Source organism: Diadema antillarum, unplaced genomic scaffold, assembly GCF_040938485.1.
Source record: "Diadema antillarum isolate AM-2024a unplaced genomic scaffold, OU_Dant_1.0 scf00000001, whole genome shotgun sequence".
NCBI classification, from domain to species: domain Eukaryota; kingdom Metazoa; phylum Echinodermata; class Echinoidea; order Diadematoida; family Diadematidae; genus Diadema; species Diadema antillarum.
The window spans coordinates 1,165,869-1,186,757 of record NW_027270890.1 but is presented as its reverse complement, the minus strand read 5'-3'; the positions used below and the strand labels follow the sequence as shown (position 1 = coordinate 1,186,757).

At 38.7% G+C, this 20,889-nt stretch overlaps 1 long non-coding RNA gene across 1 annotated transcript in view; it reads left to right on the top strand.

Moving 5' to 3' along the window:
* LOC139727625 (uncharacterized) overlaps nucleotides 1–18,470 on the top strand; it is a 57,386-nt gene extending 38,916 nt beyond the window's left edge. The window contains exons 2-3 of the long non-coding RNA XR_011710758.1: nucleotides 18,182–18,228; nucleotides 18,415–18,470. This is a non-coding gene — a long non-coding RNA (uncharacterized lncRNA). The remainder of the gene's footprint in view (nucleotides 1–18,181; nucleotides 18,229–18,414) is intronic.
* Nucleotides 18,471–20,889: the final 2,419 nt, after the last annotated feature.

Genomic DNA, 20,889 nt, shown 5'->3' with positions numbered 1-20,889 from the left:
ATAATGATGATTATGTGAATAATGATGATATTAATAATGATAATGATAATGATAATAATAATAACGAAATAAATAAATAAATAAATACTAATAATGGTGTCTATACTTGCACAGGGCGCAGGTCTACTTTTTTCGAAGGCGTTTCAAGAAATAAAAATGAATTTAAATATCATACATGTTCAAACAAGAAAACACAGAAGAAAAGGACAAGCAACAAACAACCACATATACCAGATAAAGATTGCAATCGTTCCAAACATTACATATTGCAGTTATGGTCCTCATTGTGAGGGGAACAGACACGTTTTAAGTTTGGATTTCAACATTTTATAGATGACAGTAATAGAGTATAGGTATACGGGGAAAAGGGTATGAACCGAATGATGTACTAATAAGTTTTTGTGACATCTTTTTTTTTGGAATATTACACAATAGCGAATTCGAAAAACCCAACCGAGAAGAAGGCAAAGAATGATTAAGCATAGCAGCCATGGGCGTAAATTCCCCCTGTAATGGAGGCGGGGGGGGGGGGGGGATGGTTTGTACATAATTTTATTACATAAAAGAAATGTTACCATTTTATTGATTTTATTTGGGCACTATTCAGGGCCGCGCCACATTTTTGAAAGGTTGGGGGGGGGGGGGGTCAAAATGATCTTTCAGTGAAGAAGAAAGGAAATCAAAAGACAAGAGAAACAACAACAAAAAAGTCTTCATACTGACAAGCAAAAACAAACAAACAAAAACAAGAACAAAAAGACTACATATTTTTGCTGCCACTTCCCTCCCACTTTATAATTCATGCAAAAGAATGGGACATTCACTCCCTGTAAAGTGTGTGTGTGTGTGTCGGGGGGGGGGGGGGGTCACCAAGCTTCTCCCCCTCCAAAAAAAACCAAACAAAAAACAAAAAACAAAAGGGTGCGCCGGTCAGGTTATTGGCTTGTAACCGTGGTAATAGTGACTATCGCCGATCACCCCCCCCCCCCCCCCCCCCCCGGAAGGATTTATGCCGTTGATATCAGCTGCAGATTTTGATCCAACAACAACAACATCAAAAAAGAGGAATCGTATATTTGAAACTTAAATAACCCAACTGATATCTAACATTCCGCTGAACTTGAGCTATATGACTTCGATATGAGATTTCGTGATCGACTATCACACATAAGTTACGGGCTGTTTTTGATGAAGTATACAGGTGCTAGAGACAGGACCGATATGGACATAACATCATTAATGATCGAATTTACTTAACATATGCAGGGTGGTCCACGAGGGGTTTCAGCATGTCGCTGCAACATGCTAAAATTCTTGTGCAACATCCTAAAAAGCCAGCAACATGCTATGCAACATCCTCAAGAATTTGCAACAAGCTCAAAGTAAAAGTATTCAAAAATGTGCAAAACATGTGCATAACATAAGAAACATCAAACTACTAGGTACTTTAGATATATAAAACATGAGAGAGAACACTGAATGTAAGCAGCACAAAGAGAGATAAGCAGCAAAATATTGCGTACTATATGTACTCATCGTGTGCGCTCCGCGCATATTCAATTTCTGCAATATTCTCAGATTGTGAGCTTGCAACATGCTAAAATTTCAAGTTGTGGACCACCCTGCATATGATTCTGAAAACCAATAACTGAATATTGTCTTCTTGTTCCAAACGAGTTGACTTGCCGAGTTTCAACAACTTGTCATCTTGACTTCTTATCCCAAACGAGTCGACTTGCCGAGTTTCAACAACTTGTCATCTTGACTTCTTGTCCAAAGCAAGTCGACTTTCCGAGTTTCAACAACTCGTTATCATGTCTTCTTGTCCCAAACGAGTCGACTTACCGAGTTTCAACAACTTGTCATCTTGTCTTCTTGATCCAAGCAAGTCGACTTGCCGAGTTGCAGTAACTCGGCTTCTCGGTATTTAACCTGTCTTCTCGTCTTCTTATCTCGTCATCTGGTTGGCACTTTTACGCTTCCGTACCTGGCGCATGTTCTGAAACGCTGTCTTTCCAATGCCAATTCTACGCTTGATTTCTTGTTCTGAGCGGCTGTCTGAAGTCAGCAGGCTACCGAGCTAATTGAAAGATGACACCTGTGGGGTGTTTCATAAAGCTGTTCGTAAAGTTACGAACAACTTACGAACGACTGGTGATCAGTTCTGATGTGCTATACTTATATAGCGCATCAATACTCATTTCAATAATTCAGCACAAGAACTGATCACCAGTCGCTCGTAAGTCGTTCGTAACTGTACGAACAGCTTTATGAAACAGGGCCCTGGGGCCCTGTAAGGATCCTAGGACAGCTCTCGCTCCTAAATACGCGATTGGTATTCTGTAACACCGCGCGTAGGAGGAGAAATAGGATAGTGACGTCAGGGATCCTTATTTCTCTCCCAGCTTAGGATAGGGGCGTAACTTGATATGTTAATTAGATATAATTAGATGTTAATGAGATCTTAAGATAAGTGGTATTCTGTAAGCACAAGTAGGATCTAGGGTGGTATTCTGAAAATCTTCATAAGTTTCTTCCTAAGTTTCTTCCTAAGTCAGAAACTTAGGAAGTGCCTAGGAAAGACAAAATTGGTATTCTGAAATGTCTTCCTAGGCACTTCTTAATGCAAATTAAGCCATCCTTATCCCCACCCACGTCCTTTCCTAAGCCAATACGAAATGCCGTATCATAAGGAACTAACCAATGTCTGCCAGTATGGAACGCCATTAAGGAAACAATACAAAATTCATTTCACTCCAGCCAATATTCATTTCACTTTTAACAAATACATTTCACTCACAAACATTGATTTTACTTTTTATAAAAATACATTTCACTTTTCACAATAATACATTTCACTTTTAAATTAAAATTCATTTCACTTTTCACAAAAATACATTTCACTTTTGAATTAAACTTCATCTCACTTTTCACAAAAATACATTTCACTTTTGAATTAAAATTCATTTCACTTTTCACAAAAATACATTTCACTTTTACATAAAGATTCATTTCACTTTTCACAAAAATACATTTCACTTTTACATAAAGATTCATTTCACTTTTCACAAAAATACATTTCACTTTTAAATACAAATTCATTTCACTCTTCACAAAAATACATTTCACTTTGGCGTACCATATCACTCAGACAAAACCATTTCACTGCGCTAAAACCATTTCACTCTGATAAAACCATTTCACTCTGATACAAAAAAAAATACGTTCCTCTTTTTTCCCGGCCAAAAGGTGGCGCCAGTCTGAGACGAGTCACAGTGCCATGGCACTTAGCACTGAGCTGAGGTGAGTGGCCGGCCAGCTGGCCGGCTGGCTATGCAGTACCAAGATTTAGCGCGCTAACGCTGGCGCGGAAGCGACGCGAGGCGAGCTAGCAGTCGACGGTCCTCGCCTCGGCCTCACTCACATGCACGCTCGTGCCGTTACATGCATACTACATCGAGGATTGAATCTACACCTGACTTGCTGAATAATTAACGTGTGTTTTACAACGCTTTTCAACAGCGATGTTGTGGGGTAAGTTTGATGTGTGACTTCTTGTGATCGACATGCTATTTTTTTCCGGTTCAAAATGAGTATTTTTTTGCCGTTTAAATAGTATCTCGAAGTTGACATAGTATTTTTCCTCTTTCAAAACATTCCCGTGTTTATAGCTGGCTGCTGACCCATCTAAAAAGGGGATTGATGTGACTTTTTGTTCATCAGGTCGGCAATACTTCGTGCTTTACGCAGATACCAAGATCGACGGTGCCCTAGAAGCATAACTTGTTAAAAATTAGGCCTGAAGATTGCATTTTTAGAGGCCAAATAATGTATTCTAGTCCTCCGGAAGGTCACGCGATCGCATCTAGTGCGGAAGGGGACTTTTTCGGACCGTACCGAACGATCTCTGCGGAGGTGCAGGGTCAGTCCCATATATTGAAATTAGCGTTGTTCATTCGCTCAATTGGAACTTTGTGATATCGTGTGTTGTGTACAGTGAGTCAGTGTAGGCCGGTGGCGGTAGGCCTACAATTGTATGTGGCGATGGCAATTTGTAAATTTGAATTTACAACTTATTCACAAAAATTGTACAGTGTACAATGTGTATGCTGTCTATAATAAACAGGGTCTTAGTCTTCATTTCTTAGTAGTTAATTATTATATGATTTAGGCACCTACTCATCACTTAATACAAACAAGAACAGTATAGATTCAATATTATTATTAGTAGTAGTTTTTTTCTTTCGCATGGAGAAAGAAGGCACAAGAGCGATTCTAGTATTTGATGTAAACATAATTTTCATGACATGTTTAAGAGTTGACCCGGCTGCAATATTAACACTAATAGAGTACCAGGCTATTTGAATTTTTCAAGTTGGTATACAGGTTGTCAGTAAATATAGAGATGTATTACTAGTCTTCCGCATCTACAATTTGTAACAATAAAGTTTACGAGGATGTCTGAATGAATGCAATTATTCTCAGAATAATATGAAGAGTTTGTTCGCAAAAACTGATAAGTCCATATTTGCCAAATGGAGATATTTGCGATTAAAGGTCAGGAAAAATAAAGAGAATACTAAGAAAATTTTTGCTTCTTTTTGACATAGCTTCAAAAATGCCCTTTTATATGTAGTGACCAATATCTCATTTAAAAGGTGTTATTTTGTACTTAATGACAGAGACCGTACTTGAAAATCTTCAAAAATGGACTTATCGGTTTTTGCGAACAGACTCTTCATATGTTTACCATAGTACAGTGCATGTCTGTAGTTTCTCTCTGCTTGAATTGGGGTTTACTCCAACATAATGTTTTCGGACATGTTATTGTGAATAATGGTTTATAATATCATCTATGATTAATTTTCTCTATTTGTGTCACATTGTATATGTAGGTATCCCCAGTACCTGACATCACACCGATGGAACATGCATATTTAAGGTGATTCTCTTCTCTGTGGCCTCCAGGAAAATCTGCATGACATAAACGAGAAGATCTACACTGTCAGTTCTATAGTGTATTTTGTTTTCTTGGATGCACACGTACCATTCAATCTCTGACAGATTTTTATCAAGGAGAGCACTGCTGTTTTGCAAGCGCTGAGTGACTTCCTCACAAGAATAGAAACAACTGATTAGTACACCTGTCAACTTTTTCATTTCATTGAAAAACCTAGAGCAGTATGTGATCATGATAACCTACCTCAGAAAGGTGCTAAATATGTGATATGATACAATAGGAAGAATGAAGTTGATATACAATTGTAACATATTACAGTATGTTACTGTATATCAACTTCATTCATCTTTACGGTAACATTTTTAGTAAAGAGGATGTACATGTATATTCTTTGAAAAGCATGGTTGTTGTAGTAAATGTGAAGTTCGACCATTACAGATACATCAATGTGTGGAACTATGCAAGATAGTATATGTTAAATTATGTGCATTTAAATTACTTTGGAGTTTGTACAGATGGCAGAATAATGAGCCCTGATTAAACTAAATATTATCCTTCATGATATTCTTGATAAATGTTATGGAAGCAAGTACATTGTACAGTATGAAGTAGTATCTGGACGTACAGCCATTACTCGACAGGGGCATGTCTTGTTGCTGAAGGTATGAATTTAATTTGTACATCATCACTGAAGCACTATAAGAGGTTTAGTTAGTACATGTATGCATGTTTTATTGCTAATATTTTGGTTGTGACCCATTTCAGAAGAGGTTTCAAAGATGTAAGAATTCTGTTCGATCAGGAAGATACACTAGGTATGTCACCAAAAGGAATTGAACGGTCAAGAAGGGATAAGGAAGATGAAGATTTTGACACAACAGTTAGATAGATGATACATTACATTAGTACTTCCACCAAATCAACCAAAATTTTGAACATGTTCGCATTGAACGGGCATGCACTTATTAGATACCTATAAAGAAAAATTGTGGACCTTGTGAAAGGTAAGATGAGCAGATTTTTATAACACCTGGGGGGTTTCATGTTGGCCTGTAGTCTACCCCAGTGTTGTCGAGTGTTGTTACTGGTAAGGGGTTCGAATACACATTTGTATCATTCACTCGGTCATAACCATGAAGAGAGTGACACACAGATATTTTAAATGTGTATGATACTGCTTGTGTACATGTACTGATATGTGTACATGTGTATTCAGTTGACAGAGATGTTGGGATGATTAGTTTGCCTTTTGACATTTCAGATAAGATTATATACAGTCAATGCTAAAGTTGGGAATGAAAGATTTCTTCACATAGATGTTTTGCAAGATGCTATAAGGCCAAATCTAATCTGTCTGCTTTGATTTCCAGTAATATTGATGTTTTAAAGTTACTTTAAATTTTTTATCTGTTTAGTTTCCAGTATAAAGTGTACTTCATACATTGGCGGATCCAGTTAGGACCGCAACTGGTGCACGCCCCCCTTTATTTTTTGTTTAAACAAAAGAAATTAAAAGAAAAAAATGGGGGGAGGGGTGCATGCGCCCCCCTTTAATTTTGTAAACGCGTCCCCTCTTTACGGAATTCCTGGATCCGCCCCTGCTTCATATGTAGTATGTACACTTCTGAATTGTTGATGCAGCTGCCAGTTCATGTGTTTGAAACATTGGCAGTGTGACCAATAGATACATTGTACTTGCCTTCAAAGTATTTAAGGGCATATGTACACCTTCAAAACATTCTCTGCTGTTTGGACTGTCGATGAAGTTTATATATTTTGTACATGTTTCATTTTGTTTCCAGTAAGTACACTTCATATGTATACATGTACACCTTCAAATTGCTCTTGCAGCTGCCAGTTTACTGTCACCCTCTATTCATGTGTGTGAAACCTTGGCGATGTGAATACTATAGTAGATACACGTATGTGTACCTGCCTTCAGAGTACTCAAGGGCATTTGTACACCCTCAAACATTCATGCAGTTTGAACTATTAATGAAGTTATCTCTGTACATGTATCATTTGAGTGAAACCTTGCCAAAAGTGTAGATGGCATGTAATTTACAGAGTATTGCCTCAAAACATTTGTGGTATTCTTGCTTGATTTTATTCACTTACATAACATTCAAGCCATATTCACAACTGTTTCATGTTTGTGCAACATCGGTATCAGTATAGTTTGTTTATTGCCAGTGTCAAATTTGCCGGCATTTTATTTGTACAGATCTGCTCCATACAATGTAGCTCTGCAATTGTTCAAACTACCTGGTACATTCATTTGCTCTTGTCTTATTACTGAGCTTCACCAGAAGATTTTTTTTTTTGAAATGTTCACTGTACATCAATGTTGTAGTCAAGACAGACTGATCCTACTCGCGTTCCTACATGTACTCACAAGACCGCTGACAGTTGTACCTTTCGCAGGTCTCTTACATGCCACTTGGCTGGAGACTGAGTCCAATACCACCACCAAAAAATAAATTAAAAATAATTAATAAATGGATGAATAAATAAATGAGAGTTATACAAGTTGTAAATAAAAAAAATAAAATGATCTAAAATTGCATTTGACTATACTGCTAAAAAGTAGATAAAACTGTAGACTGCTTATGCAGCTCTTACTTTAGGTATTTTTTTTTGTTATGTGTGTGATACATTGTCATGAAGATTGGTGGATACCTTGAAACTTAACTGCAATGTAGTTCTTTCAACACTTACATGTAATAAATATATATATATGGAGATGTATATACATTTATAAAGAAAAAAAACTTGTGGATTGTGCTCCTTTCTCTGTTGTTATTAATGAAAAAAAAAGGTATTTTATTAATTGATGAGAATGGCACGTGCAATAATGTATGTAAATTTCTCTGCCTAGTTAGGTAGGCCTATAGTAATAGAGTGAAGTAATGTAGTGAAGTCCTTGGGATCAACAGCTTTCTTTTGTTATATCAAAATGTTGTTATAACCAAGCATGTAAAAAAAAAGGTGGATAATGTAAGCGGAATTTCGATATACATGTAATGTAACTGTGTTCACTTTAGCGGAGTGAACGGTATAAGTAGTGGTTATAATGTATTTGAGTGGATGCTTAGGATGCTTTGAATTGAGAGAGAGTGATGTGAATGATTGATGGCAGAATGAAACTGAGAATCAGACACTTCCTGTTGACGAAATCAGAAGGGTGGACAAAAGCAAACAAAACAAACATACATTGTATTATGAATAACAAGAACAAGACATATAATCAAAAAAGAGAGGGAGAGAGAGAGAGAGAGAGAGAGGGAGGCCCAGCAAGAGGCTGTAGACTATTAGTACGTAATGTCTAATGACAGACACAAGTACAGTATATCACAGCCAGACGCTCGAAACTGACCACGTGTATTTACGCTGGGGTCGCTCATACAGTAACACACACGTACAAAGGCATCGAAGACACACGTCAATTTCTATATGTGGGACAGTACTTCGCGATTTCGTGCCGAGAAAAAAAGGAATGACATCCCTATGATATCAGCTGGCTGCTGACCCATCTACAAATCATCACATTACACTTTTAGGTATCATCTTAAAGCTGAATAAATTTCCTTTTACATGATATAACTTTTGTTGGTGTCCCACGATGAAAAAGAAGACTTTTAGGAGAATTTTAGAAGAATATCTGTATCCATTATTACCGGAACATCTGCAATTAGTTAGCCACGAAGTTGATAATCTTTCATGTCGTTCTTGGATAAATCAACAAGATAGCATCCAAGTTTTAACCTTTACCTATCAAATAAAAGAAAAATCATGTGAAAACGTAATTCAGTGACCAAGATATGAGCATTTCAAAACGATTCTCCAATCGCGCTCTCTATGACTTGCGGGGTCAACTCGCGTGCGAGGACTTGGATATTCTAGACGGGTTTTTTCGGGCTTGCCGACTGACTGGCTACTAAGTAAATCTAGGTACTGCATGCATAGCCAGCCGGCCAGCTGGCCGGCTACTCACCTCGGCTCAGTGCTAACAAAGTGCCGTGGCACTGTGACTCCTCTCAGACTGGCGCCACCTTTTGGCCGGGAAAAAAGAGGAACGTATTTTTTTGTATCAGAGTGAAATGGTTTTATCAGAGTGAAATGGTTTTAGCGCAGTGAAATGGTTTCGTCTGAGTGATATGGTACGCCAAAGTGAAATGTATTTTTGTGAAGAGTGAAATGAATTTGTATCTAAAAGTGAAATGTATTTTCATGAAAAGTGAAATGAATCTTTATGTAAAAGTGAAATGTATTTTTGTGAAAAGTGAAATGAATTTTAATTCAAAAGTGAAATGAATTTTAATTCAAAAGTGAAATGTATTTTTGTGAAAAGTGAGATGAAGTTTAATGCAAAAGTGAAATGTATTTTTGTGAAAAGTGAAATGAATTTTAATTTAAAAGTGAAATGTATTATTGTGAAAAGTGAAATGTATTTTTATAAAAAGTAAAATCAATGTTTGTGAGTGAAATGTATTTGTTAAAAGTGAAATGAATATTGGCTGGAGTGAAATGAATTTTGTATTGTTTCCTTAATGGCGTTCCATATGCCAATGACAATCGCATATTACTGTGACGTAGGGTCAAATACACGAGTGCGCGGCATGTCCCCTTTCTTACGCTCATTTCGCGCATCAAAGAACATGTGCGCGCAATCAGCGTGTTTCTACAGAGAATCCGATAGACCTAGCATTTGCAAGCGCGTAATCAAACAGTGCGCTAACGCGGAACTGGATTGTTTCTACAGAAAGCGCATAATCGGATTGAATCCGATTCTCCACCTGAATGCAGGTGTGACCGGATGTCTGGAAAGTTGGCTGGTGCATTGTGGGCCTGGGTCAAGGTCAAGCATCTACTGATGATGCGGATGCAATCACCGATTGAACGAAACTGAGCACAGGGCCTGCCTAGCTAGCTAGCCTAGCCCTGGGCCGGCCGGCCCGGCCTAGTGTGGGTACAAGTTACGACCGGCTGCTGGACGAATTTGTTTTCATCTAACTTAACGTTAGGGCTCCTACTCTAACGTTAGCTCCAACGTTTATATGGATTAGAAACTAGTTTTGTTTTCTACCAATTCTTTGGTTCGTCAATTTTTCACGGATCTTAAGGTTGGATTTTTATAACTGGATTATCACATGTGACGAGACAACAGCAGTTCACAGAGACACAGCTTCTGTCGCGTCTGACTGAGTTCTGTAACGTTAAGTTCTATCATCAATTCTAACTAGTTTCTAGAGTAGAAGTAGAACCTCCTACTCAACTGTTGGGCTAGGCCCAACGTTAGGCATATTTCTAACGCTAACAAGTTAAGATAAAAAAATGATTAGATTAGGGCCTAGTGTTAGCAGTTAGACGTCTACACGTTTTAGGCGTTAAAAGTCGTTGGGCCTACTGCGACTGGATACTATCTTACGACTTACTTAGTATACTGGTTACTACTACAAGTTAGCTCTAATGTTAGACTATTCATGTTAGTGATTTCCACATTTCTACTTGTCACTGCCATTAGGCCTAACGTTAGATTCTAACGTTACTATCTAGGCCTACTTTTACTAACGTTCTTAAAGGGGCCCTGAAATCCAATTTTATTTGAAAACATCACTTTTGGGAATATAAGGGTGGTTCTAAGAAACATTCCATATTATAGGCTCTATTTTGATTATATTGATTAGAAATGTATTAAAGTCAATCTAGAACTAGTTTGGAAGGTGGTTTTTTTTTATAGTTTTGTCAAATATTTCAGTAGACGTACTTTACTACTGCATTACATAGATCTACTGTCTTTACCAATGACTGACAGATGAGGAATAATATTGATTAGAAATGTCTTAAAGTAGACTCTAACAGTAGTTAGATCTAACGTTAGAACTTGTAACGTGTTAGTTTGGAAGGTGGTTTCTTTTTTTTTGTGGGCGTTCCCAAGTAACTGCTAGAGTCTAACGTTAATCTGGACAATAAAAAAAGAAAAAGTCGTTAAAAATAAATAGAATGTTTCTAACGTTAATCGTGTTAGATATCCGTTTCACCACAAAAGTGGTATTGAGAACTTGAGGGTATTTTAAATCAACACAAATCAACATGCATTTGAATTTCAGGGCCCCTTTAAATTAGGTGCTAGACCTAGAGAACCACTCTAACTTAACAAGTTAAAGCGTTCAGTAACGTTAGTCTAACTAACTGTCAGAGTCTTAAACACAAACGGCCTAACGTTACAACTAAAAGGATCGACTGTGTGTCATTGGATTTATAAGTAACGTTAGAACAAAGGCCTATTAAACGTGAGGGCTAACGTTGACTGTTTGTGTTAACTGCGTTAGACCTCTTTCTTCGGGCAGGTAGGATTTACTGGGTAATTCGGGTAGAAACTCGGGTTTATGGAACATTAAAGAACTGTTAGTTATATTCCAAGTCAACGTTAGATTTTAGAACAGAAGCAGCTGTTGTTAGGATGCCTAACAAAACACTTAACGGTTAACGTTAGATAGCGTTAATTCTAACGTACGGTAAAGTTTGTTTAATAGGTAGGCATCTTGCCTCTAAAATCTAACGTTAACTAGGTCTAGACATATTCTAACGTTACACCCCAAGTGGACTCACTTTTTCCACTTTTGGATTGACAAAATGTGCTTCAATTATGTTTCGATACTCAGTAAATGAATGTTTGAATTTCCTTTCATTTTCGGACTAACGAAACGCCGTATTTTTATAGGCCCTAGATAGGGCCTACCAAGATCCATATTTCTATTTAATTCTTTGTCGGATTAACAAACTAGACCCTAGTAACGAACCTTTAGAATAACGACAAAAAGTTCGTAAAACAAACCCTAACACTAGTTTGCTAATGCTAGACTTTAGAGTTTGTCTTTTCCGAACTAAAAAGTATTAGGCCTAGAGAATATCTAGTTTTAATAGACCCCTACTAGATTCTATGTGCATCTCACACGTATTGTTAGCGCTAGTTAGTATAAGTATTGTCAATTAGAATGTAACGAGTTAGTCGTACTCGTAGAACTATAGGTTCTAGTAGCTCGAATCTAACGTTAAAAAGTATTAGGCCTAACTATATGAGAACGGTTACTATACTAGATCTAGTGTTCTGTTAGTTGCCTTGGTTTTAAAATTACGGTACAGCGCAACTGTGTAAAAATAACACCCCTGCCCCTGTTCGTGTGTCTTTTCTTTATGTTAAAATTCAGAGTATTTTCTTTACAAGTTTGTCAAATCTGAGGCAAATTGTGACTAGTAACGTTAGAACCTGATACTCGGACGTTTTGGAGACACCCAACTACTGTAAAAGTGGATTATTCAACGTTAGATAAAATAGCTGCAACATGCATGCACATAAAAGTCATGGCCACATTACCGTACACATGTCTGTCAAACTAGTGATTGTCTTCCGGGTCAGTATCGGATTATTGAACCTGGCGTGTTTCTACAGCGCTGACACTGGAAACTGCCCCGGAAAGAACTACCTCATTAGACGGTTAAAGTTCACATAAGAAGCCGATCGCCAAAAACTGGACTGTTTGTGTTTTTGAAAGGCTTATTAACCATACTTTCCTATCTCACATCTTTCAAACCCCTAAAAAGGTTGGTTTTTGAGGAATATGCGTTCAAATTTCGTCAAAATATCGAAGCCTTATTCCCCGTTGAGTCAAGACCCCTAGATTATGATGTCACGTAAGGGTATTCCCTCTTATGTCCACGCAAATGCAGTGCTGTCAAAGCTTTAAAATTGCGTCATATCGCTCTCTTATGATGGATTTTATGTTCTAATTTGTTTAAGAATTATTAGAAAAAAATGTTCTAGTGGACGATTTTTTGATACATCACATAATATTCAGAAAATTTAGAATTTTGAGAGGACTTTTTTAGTTTTATTTTGGTTGGAAAAATAACGTCCCGCGTAAAAGATTAATCCGCGAGTGATGCGACTCTGTACGTGCCAGCGCGCGGTACGGTGCGGACGCCAGATGCTGCCAGCAAAGAGCTACCTCTGTGTGTGTGTGTCACTACGTGTGTGTGTGTATGTGTTGTGTATGATGTGCATATCGAGGCAGGAAACTGGGCTGGTGTCGCTTGCGATAGCTCCTGCAGTGTTGCCAGATGGTGATTTCGGTAACCAAAAAGGGTGAAATTTGGTGATTTTTGAAGTTGTTTGGTGACAAAATTTTAGCCTGGTAACCAAATCAAAATTTGGTGATTTTTGGTTATTTTTTGGTGGTTATGAGACAAATGAAAAATAATCACACTAATTGAAAACGAAAGTGCATTTTGCCCAAAGTTTTCCCCTTATTTCCTTAGAATCATAACATGTGCCCTTTTTTTTGTCACTCAACACACACAAACACTCATATATCCCAACACATTGTAAACATTTTGCATTTAGTCTGTGTGACAACGGCACGCCGTAAATTGCACCGAGACTCGCGCAGAGTGTTTGATAAAGGTTTATTGACATAATTTTGTCTTGAATTTAAGCCTTACCTACGCTTTTCCAAATTTGGTGATTTTTTATGGCTTTTGGTGATTTTTCACATACCTTTTGGTGATTTTGCTCTGTTGGGACCTGGCAACACTGCCTATAGGCCTACAACACGCATCACAGCATAGCACGCACCCTGTACTGTACATATCGGATACAGTCACGCTCACAAATCACGTACGTCTTGCAAAACAACCAGACTAAATTTCTGTCTACTATTATTAGTTTACTTGTGGATTGGTTATGATCTTATCGTTGTTCATTTATATGGCATTTATATTTCGAAAGTGCACTCGCGATGCTCGAGTCACTGGCACTATAAAGCCGAGAAGTCGGTTGTGAATACAATCATGTCCGCTTAGCCAAAGTGCGAACGTAACCATGCTCGCCATGCCGGCTGCCCTGGCTTGCAATCGCGATGCTCTCTCGTCCGCTCGGCTCCCCGAATTTTACCGGCGGGGCTGCCTAGCTGCTGCTAGCTAGCTGCGCCTGCATACATACGCGGGGTTCGTACGTGTTGTAGGGCGCTCAATACGGTACATGTGAATCGAATGTAAACTGAATACCGAGCACGTACGTACGCACGCAGCGCACACAGGGTATGACAACACATAGGGGGAGTGGCTTCTGCGCTTGTTACGCGTATTTTCTAACCGCTGTACGCTCATTATCTGATCGCTGGAGATCCACACGCGAATGCAGCTTTTCGGCGTTGTTTGCAAACATGATTTGGGTCACATTTTCATGCGTGCTCGTAAAAAAATGGGGTGATATTGCTGTGATTTCAAAGTTAAATTTCTCAAGATAGAAACATCATTTCGCCATGAAATTTGAAATATGTCTTAATGAATATGTCTAAAATCGAGACGAGGAGCATCCCCGTCGTTTGCCATTCCATCTCCATCGAAAGGCAGCGGCTCATAGGGTTGCGGCACCCGTGGCCCTGCCGCTGCTTCCCCGGCTGGATTGACGTCGACAGCACCTTGCTCTCCCACTTCTCCATCGTCCTCTCCCCAGCTTACATCTTCCCAACTTCCATCGTCCTCGTCTATATTCTCGTCCCCTTCTCTGCTTTTGTCGCTTCATTCCTCTTCACTAACGTACTCCTCAAAGTCCATAAAAAGATCACTCTGATAACTCACTGTTCTCGGCCATTTTCGGAAGGAGTGAAAGCTCAAAATTGATCGACGCGAAATTTCGAAACGAACCGCTATGAAAAAGTTACGATGATACAAATGTGAACCGCACGTACGTACGTACAATGCATACGATACGAGCTGCGAGGTGATACGTCATACCGACCGACGGCCGACCGGATCTACTTTCGCACCAAAACTATGAGGAGAAAATTGTGATAATTGTGTGAAATTTGGGCTTGTTGCAGATCATAGTAATACAAAATAATTGTTTGAGAAGAAGCAGTTCATGATAATACTATTAAGTGTAGACAAACAGTAAAGAGTTGGTGTCAAAAGTATAAATAGCAGAGATTTCAGACTTTGAAAAAAATTAAGTTAAGCGGAATCGGTATCGGAATCTGCATCGGAAAGAAACCGTTACTGGTGTGTTTCTACAGCCCCCTCTATCGGATACAATCCGATAGACCCGGAATTTGGGGTTCTGTAGAAACACGCTGACTGACTGACAAGCGCGCCTATCACGATGCTTGCAGCTTGCTATTCTTAACAACGTACTTAGGACAGGGGTGGAGCTTTCCTAAATATTTTCCTAAAATTCTTTCCTAAGTGCATTCTAGAATACCAACTTCTTCCTAAGTCAGAAATTTGCATATTCCCGCCCCCTTCCTAAGTTTCTTCCTAAGTCTACTTAGGAAGAAACTTAGGAAGATTTTCAGAATACCACTTAGGAAAAAATCCTGACTTAGGAAGAAATTTCTTCCTAGGAAGGATTTCAGAATACCACCCCAAGTTTAGGAGCAAAAATAAGGATAGCCTCTAGGCAACCTTTCTCTGGCGCTTTATGCCGGGCTATTGCGTATATAGGCCATACTGACGACCTACTGTCTCTTATTTTGTATGTTCATGAACAAGAAAATAAATACATGAATCGTATAACAGAGTTATCTGTTCCTCTCATAATGAGGATTCTAAAACTGCAGTCTATAATATTCGAAACAATTGTATTCTTTATCTAGCTGGTATGCGTTTATTTGTTTGTTGTTCGCCATTTTCAATTCAATTCACACTTCATTAATTCGGCACAAAATAAATCAAAAGTATATTATGTACACAATAACAACAAAAGTTATTATTATAATTATTAATATGGTAACAATGATAATCATTATTAATATCATTATTATTATCATTTTCATTATCATTATTATCATTTTTATTATTCTTATTATTATTATTATTATTATTTTTGTTATTATTATTATTATTATTATTGTTGTTGTTGTCATTATTGTTGTTATCATTATCATTATGCTCAGCGACGGCCCGAACGTCATGCGGACGCAGTGCAAGTAGCCTACCTTCGCAGCCCACATTACGTGACCCTCGAAGTCGTTGCCATGAAGATCTAGTAACCAAAGAAAAAGAAACGTACGCAGTGCGCTTCTAGGTCGCGTGTAGAATATGAAAAGTACTAGTAACGCAACGATCCATACGCACACATTATTGTTAAGACGTATGTCCTCAACCCGGGCCCTGTTTCATAAAGCTGTTCGTAAAGTTACGAACAACTTATGAGCGACTGGTGATCAGTTCTGATATGCTATACTTATCAGAATTTCCATAATTCAGCACAAGAACTGATCACCAGTCGCTCGTAAGTCGTTCGTAACTTTACGAACAGCTTTATGAAACACCCCCCCCCCCCGTGACCTAACAGTCTATGTGCATGGGTTAACTTTTTTTTTTCAAAATGCAGTGAACTTACGTGTTTATACAAGGATATCATGGAGCTACAGTATTCAATTCAATTCAATTCAAAGTTTATTTCATTTTTCGACATAACATAAAAATTATGTTTCACTTCTTTTGATAACAGAGAATAAGGTAAATAGAACATAGTGAAATGAAAAGACTGTACAACAATTGATGACCTATAGTATAGTAGCTCCGTGTTTATTATCTTTGTTTAATCTATCAGTAATCTCCTTTATTTATTATGTTATCATTGCCCAGCATGTAAGTCTATACTACCATAAAGATAGGGGAGAGCTAGCGGGGTGAATTAAATGGGACAAAAAATTGTGATTTGATGAATTTTCTCGAATAACTTTCTGATATTTAGAATGGGGCACACATGTTAAATCGGACCCAAAGACTTTTGATGCTAGCCACATAACGGGTTGCTACGCTATATTCCTGTAAGTGTCGTATTTGTGTTGTCTTTTGGTTTGTTTGTTTTTTTCCTGGGAGAAAACTATAAGCAAGTCAGTAACTATAAGCAAGTCATTATTATTACAAGCATATCGATCATAAAATAATGTGAGCGCATGTGTGTGTGTGTGTGTGTGTGTGTGTATGTGTGCATCTAGTATTATTATTATTATTTATATTTAAGAAAATCTTATATGTTTTAGAATAACTTTGAAGTAAAGGGCGAAGTTTGGCATGCAGTGATGATATCCCAGTTTACCCCAACATCCTCCAAAAGTTCAAAATTTGAGCTAATTTCTGCAAAAACTTTAAATGCAAATTAATGGAACTCGTAAGAAATACAGTTATTATGGTGGGCTAAGTGCGTGCTAAAGCTTTGATAATCGAAATTGTATTCTTAACTGTAAAATTAGACTGACAATACATTTTTAACTCCTCGCACAGAGAGCTGCGTGAAGCGCACTCTTGAGCAAAAGATCTTGGGCGCGCATTGCGTAAAATTAGCCAGATGATTGGCTTATAGATACTGCGTCGGGCGTGTCCTGTCTTTCCTCATTAATATTCATTATTCATAAATGACTGTCCTAGGATAGGCTTAGGACAGGCTTACAGAATACCGATTTTGCCTGTCCTAAGGGTATCCTATTTTCTGTCCTACGCGCGCTCCTAGGATCGAAATAAGGATCGCGCTTACAGAATACCACCCCTGCTTCAGCTCTTGTCCATTTATCATTATCGAACATCGAGGTGGCTGCGCAGTTTTGCTGAAGACCATGGTTACTGATTTCGCGATGTTAATCGATAGCCCCTTTTCCTCGCTTGCTCTGGAGACAACATCCATCAATCCCTGCAAGGTCTGACCACTGGGTCGATCTGACTGTATGGAGAGATAATGGAGGGGGGGGGGGGGGAATGAAAGCGCGCATTTGGCGCGCATGCAACATAGAGCACGCAACATGTGCGCTACAGTGCACGCGCGCAATCCTTATTGGCGCTAGGCCTATGTACTAGTATTCACATAAACGCCACTTTAGATTTTACCAACACCTTTCGCTCGCTCTGATGCCTTTTCCGGATCTCACAGACATTCCTTTGCCGTCACATCCGCTATGGCTGATGGTTGCCACCACTGACTGTTGATGTAGGTCCTAGATGTTTTAATCTGTAGTGACATGTCTAATTACGCAGAGAAGGACACATTTTCGTATCAAGCAGACGTTGGTTCATTATCAAGTTTACAATATGTTTATATTGGCCTTGCTAAAGGGATCATTAATTTTGCCCATTTCGGTGGTGAATCAAAATTCTCTGGAGTTCAAACAAACGGAGATTTGAGTAATTGACTATATAATTCACCATTTTCTTCCACAGAATGACATCAGCAACGCTTAACTTGGTGACGCTTCTCTTTCTGGTGTGTAAGTATACAGTTTTATTTTTTTTTACAAAAAAGACCAATTTGTAGAGACGCGTCCTTGTTCTCGAAGATCACATCCAATGGTAGTCATCATTTTTATTTATTTAGTCGTATCGCGTACCAGTATTGCCATTTTTCTTCGGCAGAGACTGTGTTGATACTTTTTACCCTATGATTCTTCACACAGATTCGAGCGCCGAGGTCAACAACCTTGACGAATTATTTAAAGGCGAAGCACAGGACACATGTGAGTCGATTTGGGAAATTAGGCTTGCAGTTTACCAGTTTTACGCCATCATTATTATTATCATTATTTGTGTGTGTGTGTGTGTGTGTGTGTGTGTGTAAATGGTCTATAAGCACACTTGATATCTCACGTAACCATGATTACGGCCGACCATGACATGGCATGCAAAACTGTCCATCGGCACCTGGGTGAAGAAAAAGAGAAAAACATGCCACGGATATGCTATCCTATGGATAGAGGGTTCTATATATCTGTACGCAAGTCACTCTTCCCCTCTATTTTTCTCTGTGTTATGTATTATGTGTGAAATTATTCATTGTACCGTGTGTGCGTTTATACAACATTGTAAACAACGTATGTACCATATAGGGACACCGGTTTTCGACACTTTAGAACATAATGATTGATAATTCTGAATTCTTACAAGATTGCCATCTCATTTTTGGTCTGGATATGATTTGATTTGTATGCTATGAGGATACCTACATGCTTTTAGTAAAGTGTCTCGGAAAATAGAATTGTAACGATATTGCCGTAGCGTCTGCGCGACATCAGATTTCGACACCCGACACCAATTTTCGACACTAGTTGTGGATACGATTGCTATCAACTCGGTTATTTTGATTGACAACTCACGTTTTGTACCATATCGATACCTTTGTATTATTTTGATTGAATTAAAGAGGTATCTCTACGAGAATCTGCAACTAATAGTTGACCGCTTGAGTTGGGGATTTTCATTTGATTTGATATGATATGATTAATTGTGGCGTGGGATTTGTTTTGGTGTTTGATACAATTTTGAAAATTCAAGCCCTTTTTTATTTATGTGTATTTTTTTTGTCTTATATTTTCATAAAATTGTAATGTTTACTGTTTGTTTCCTGTATGCATCTTTGAAAATGATTCGAAACTATTGGAGGTAAGTACTTTTTCCCGAAAGCGAAGAGATCAAATCGACTGCGTTGCCATGGCATCGGATATTTCCAGGTTCTCAATGTACTGCCATAAGTACAATTTAAATTTGGCCGTTACACATGAAGTTCATCAGTCTTTAGTACTGATCTTGCTGGATGGAATATTTATTACCGCTTTTAACACTTTCTTTAACGTTTTTACTCAGTGTTATATCTTGATTTATAGCAGTTTTCCTCGAAAACTTCGCAATTTTCCAGAAATTGTGTGCTCGAAAGCAGGCTTCTTTTTGACAGCGGCTTCACTTCTTGTCGGGGGGAGGGGGGGGGGGGAGGGGTTAAGGGATGGCGTCATAGGCCACGGCAAATACCCTTTTCAGCTCCTGAATGAAATCACCGATCTCTTAAGAAAGCCGTAAGGGGCTAACACGGTATCATTTTGATGCCCCCCCCCCCTCATTCTGGTAGTCATTCTGTATAACCCCATGCGCGTAAAATCATTCTTTTGTCACGATGTTTTCAAATAGGAGTAGTTTTAAAATATTGTTAATAGCACACGCACACACACACACACACACACACACCCTCTCTCTCTCTCTCTCTCTCTGTTTTGTACGGGCTCCTTGTAAAATCATTCAAGTTTTGTGAATTGAAAATTTTTCATCTGCACCTTATAAACCGTAATTAGCAATTTGAAGCTTAAATATAATACAATGATTTGATCATATCATTGTAATTCAGATGCTTCGATTTAGGCCTAATAACACAGCTATGTCGGTCAATATTTCTCCCCATCTGTTTTCGTGTGCGTATGAGTGTAAACTGCAATATGGCTGACAGTGCTCAACTATATAGGAGCCCATGTAGTACAAACCGCCCCCTCCCCCCTCCCCCTCCCTCCCCCCGAAAGATGCTCTGCGAAAAATTCAAAGAGTTCGGGCTACAGACAACAGCCAGTGCAAATGACACCATCGTCGACTTCCTCGATGTCACATTCGACCTCACCAAGAAGGAATTCAAGCCGTACTCGAAGCCAGGGGACTCACACCTATACGTACACACAGAATCCAATCATCCACCCACCGTCACCAAGAAAATACCACAGTCCATCCAGACCCGCCTATCCAACATCTCCAGCAACGAGGAAGTATTCAACAGCTAGCACCAAACCAGACTACGAAAAAGCACTCCACGAGGCCGGACACCAAAAAAACGTTGACGTACACGCCCAAGGAGACCAACAGCTGCAGAGAAGAAAGACAACACCAAAGGAAACGAAACATAGTGGTTCAACCCCCCGTTCAGCGGACATAACAAACATCGGGAAGAAGTTCCTAGCCCTCGTCGAGCATCACTTCCCTAAAGGGCATCAGCTTCGCAAGATATGCAACAAGAACACCCTGAAAGTAAGCTACAGTTGCATGGACAATATGCATACCATTACAAAGGCACACAACAACAAAATAACCAACAACAGTCAAGAGCAAGCTAGGGACTCCTG